General features: G+C 31.9%; 1 pseudogene; it reads left to right on the top strand.

Annotated features, from left to right (window-relative positions):
• Positions 1-2748: 2748 nt before the first annotated feature.
• Positions 2749-3418, top strand: LOC125821665 (uncharacterized; annotated as a pseudogene).
• The last annotated feature ends 1198 nt before the right edge of the window (positions 3419-4616 follow it).

The raw sequence follows: 4616 nt of genomic DNA, 5'->3' as shown, positions 1-4616 counted from the left end.
TTTCAAGAGATATGTGAGGAAATAATTTCTTATTATCATTTATAAATTGAATAGAAGGATATAACTTTTTTTAGATTTGTAAAAAATGAAAATCTCTTTAAAAAATAGCAGAATTAAAAACAAGTTTGTAAATAACTATAAAATCAAATCTCTCAAAATTTGGAGAAAAGTGTCACACCATTAATTGCTTTTGTTTTAATACTAAGGAGTAGGGGTGTAATTGGTACGGTTTGACCGTGTACGTTTTTTTTTTAAAAAATATTCCGTAATAATTTTCTAGTTATTTTATGATGCATAATCAAAATTACACTTTTCGAAATCATCTGAATTGTCTATGTTTGTCTTTGTTTTAGGTATGATACAATTAATTTCCGTTTTTGATAAATGTATCTGATGACTATCACAATCAATAAAATTTGTAAATTTAAATACCCAAAAATTACACTACTTTATAATGCCAATTCACAAAAACAATATACTCATTATATTTATCAGCTCTAATTTCATATAACTTAAGCAAATATACGACGAAATCAAGTGTAAAGTCGTTTATTTCTCGATTGGATCGCTTGAAAATGTTTCTCATATGACAATTTCAATAAGCACAAACATTTTTAGATTCAAATTAAACAGTGTAAGACTTGATATGTTTCAAAACGGCTTAGCTGCATTATCTTTCTACCGATGCCATGTTATGACCTGAGGGTGACTGTACTACCTTAAGTTGCCTGAGTTGTTGACCATCACGTGAGTGATGTGATTTAGTAAATTAGAACCCATTTTGTGCAATATAAAGGCAACCTAGTCGGAGTAGTATAACTAGAGCGCAAATCAAAATACAACAGAAACAATGAGCTAGCTACTTCACATTAAACGTCGATCAGGAGATGGCAATGACGCACCTCGATCTTATCATACTCTGATTTCCAAAGACTTTAAACTGCATGCATAAGAAGTTGTGAAAATAAAATATGCTCACAATATTCATAGATTACATTCTATGGTACACTGACCTTTAGTTTGCTTTGAACTACCCATAAAGGACTTTTGTGCAAAAACACTTGAAACCCCCATTCACCCTGGCCTCTAGGTCGATTTAATTTAATAAAGCAAAACAAGAAATAAGGGGAGATGTATCTTGGAGTTTTGGCGAAGATGGTATTAATTGAATAAAATCATGTATATCGTGAGTGAAATTCTTTGTATTGATTAATGGTGCACCAACAGAATTCTTTGGAGCACAAAGGGGATCATGAGTCGATCAGGCAGGAGGATCCTCTATCCCGTTATTCCCTTTTATGCAGACGTCATTTTACAAAATCGTCATCATTTATTTGGGCACGAGACCTACTATACTTGTAATTTTTTATTTTTTAAACTTGGGGTACGGGAAGGGGAAACAGGAAAGACGATTACAAGGTGGGAAATCGAACGCTCATCAACAATGTTAAAGTTCACCAACTGTGATACTAAGCTTTCCCGACCAACTATATATACTTAATAAAACTCACATATATAGGGCAGAACTAACTTTAAAAAATAAAAATTTTGAAGAAAATTAAACATGGGGTACGTACCTGCCCCTTTCTGAGGTTTCTACGAGGGTCGAATCCAACGAGTGGTCTTCATATAACATATCTTGGCTGCCTTCAGTCATTCATAGTTTCCTCCCTGATGTTGTACAACTCTTTTGATATATAGGTATGACTTCAGACTGAGCCAACATACCCCGGACTAAACTAAAAGAAGATCGAGGACAAAGGTTTAGATGTTACGTTTGCTCTTTCGACGAGGCTATAGAGATCTGAATTCAATATCTTCTTACATTTCCAACAACTTCATCATCTTGCATTATTGTTCATGCCTGGATAATGAGGGTTCCCTCGTTGGAGACTTAAGCCTGTTTCAATTTGAGAAATTCCAACTAATGCAGCAAATAGTAATGGAAGCAGAACAATATAATACATTGTTTTGCAGCATGGCCTTTTGTGTCAAAAGCCTTCACTTTTCCAGATATTTTGACTAGTTTAAACAAGTAAACAAAATTGAAGAACAAATGAAAATTTATAAATATTGTATGCACTTTTACTTTCTTGATGATGATTTCGCTCGAGATAACTCAATAATATTTGCTTTTGCTTATTTTGGTTTACAATTCACTCTTCTTTTAATTAATTATTCGATTATTTTTATCACAAGTCAAAAAGCACTAGTAAAATACTGTCTCGTTTTAATAATCTTGAACTTTAAATACAATTTTATTTGTTATCCTAAGTTATAAATTTAAAAGTAAATAAATATAAAATTAAAATAATAGAAATTACATGCCATCATATGAAGTACTAAAAATAGCAAAAATTTACAAATACTATTTGACCTCTACATATAAGTTTCTACTAATTTTCTTCTTTTCATAATTATCGTCAAATCTAGGAAATAAATATTATTGGCAAACGCATGCTGTTTTTTGAGACATAAACTCAAATCAAGGGGCAGGAAAATATTACTCCAATTAGTTTCCTATTTGAATAAGGTTAAGTTTTCCAAAAATAAATTACAACTCCAATTAGTTTTCCATTCCAATAAGGTTAACTTTTTCAAATTTATTTTTACAACTATAATTAATTTCCTACACAAATTAGGAAAATATACTCTCTATATATATTTTCTTTGATTTAAAATATTTCTCCATCTTCTTTGTTTTTGTATCTTTTAAGTTGGAATGTACATAATTTTCAACTTATAGGAATGAAATATACAGATGAAGATCTGATAAGGTGTTTAACAAAATTCATTCGTGGAATGCCTATTCGTATATAGACTTATACGGTAACAAAGAGCCAGCTGAATTATTCCAAAATTTAGGTAATGATCATGTAAACTATTTCTTTACTCAATTGAAGAGAAAACCCATCAAGGATAAAAACTTCAATAGATCAATTGTTGGAGGTCGCAAATGGAAAGGACGATACAATAGTAAAGAAATTTTGGACAAGAAAAGATCACGAAATGGGTATAAGAAAACTTTTCGTTTTGATGAAGAAAGTAGCAGTGAAGATAAAAAAGTGTATCCTGGAATGTGAAAGAATATTGTCTTGACAAAACTACAATGTATGTATTAAGAGAACACGGAGAAATCAGACATGATGACTCTGTTGTGTGTTTCATTACAAAGAAAGTTAGTTTATGTAAAAGTCATCAAGATATTTCTATAACAATCGAGAATGTAGTTCCTGATTGTGTCTCAAATTCGTCGAGAGATCATAATGGATGGTTATATACTGCAAAAAATTGATAGCTACCATCATTGGATGAACCGTTTAAAGCCTTGACTGATCAAGAATTGGATTATTTTGATACGCTTGATCCTGAATATCCACAACATATATATGAGAATAAGAAATTATTCTTGTGGTAATTAGTAATACATTTATTTTAGTTAGTTTAATTTGTAGAATTAAATTATCAAATATTTGTATTGTTATTTAATGGATTACATCTATTTTTTAACTTAATATTTTTTTAAAATTTCAGTACCTACATTGAAGCCTGACTATATCTGAATTCGCGTCAGAAAGTAAAGCGGTCCCTCTGTATCCAAGGAGACTCGACTTTAAGCAATTGAAAAAGATCTAACGAAAATTTTGATTTTTCAACAAAAATTTCCATACAACAGCAATACAAAATACCCAAATAACCTGATCCAGTATGCTCGTCTTCCTCAGAACAGCGACGCCAAATCAAAGAAAACCCCTGTGCTCCTCTTCTTCACAAAACCCAGCAAGAAATTAGCAAAATTGTACCGACGAAACCTAGACGAGAACAGTGCCCAAAAATCCTGCGCCAATTCCATCCCATCAGTCGTGCCCTTTTCCCCCTTTTTTTAGAACTCCCCATCCCTTTCACTGTTGGCCTTGGAAAAAAGGAAAGTAATTTTCCAACGGATTTCCCCCCAAAATCGCTCCATCATCCCGGCTTTTATGCTCAAGTAAGTTTTTTTTATGGAGTTTGGATTTTCATTGAACAATCAATTTTATAGTTACGAAAAATTTCAAACGATTCGAGAAGGTCTCTGTTCGTAGCTGGTTTTGAATTTCTTCGAGACTAACTTTGTGTGAGAAGTCCCCGCTCTGTCTTTCTCATTTGTGAATAGGTAAAAATCCTTTGGTTTCTTTTTTTCATAAAATAACAGTCCCTTAGTTTTATGGTTTGATGTTGTGATCATGTTGCTCGACTAATGTGAGGAGAGTATAATAATCAGTCATGTTGTTGTGTGGTTTTGTTTTGCTCGAAGATTAGTGGCATTGAGTCAGTTTCTTCCTATTTTCTCCTTGTTTCACTGTTAATCTCGTCTGGTAGGCTGTGAGAGTTGTGGTTCAGTCATGAAGTTCGAAATATGATTTTGATTTTCATTATATATATATGCTGTTTTTTTCTATTCTTGTCACCTGCTCACTATGTTTTTGAATCGATTTACTAGTCATTCATGTTCTATAATCTATTTTAGGCATTTTCGATTGATACAAAGTATAAAATGATTTAAAAGTTGATGCATTGAAGCATGAGTATTCCTTTTTGTGTTGACTCCTCTTATGTCCTTTTTATTCTAATAAGAT

Source organism: Solanum verrucosum, unplaced genomic scaffold (assembly GCF_900185275.1).
Source record: "Solanum verrucosum unplaced genomic scaffold, falcon-dt-bn FXZP01000211.1, whole genome shotgun sequence".
Taxonomy (NCBI): Eukaryota; Viridiplantae; Streptophyta; class Magnoliopsida; order Solanales; family Solanaceae; genus Solanum; species Solanum verrucosum.
This window is presented reverse-complemented; position numbering and strand designations above follow the sequence as displayed.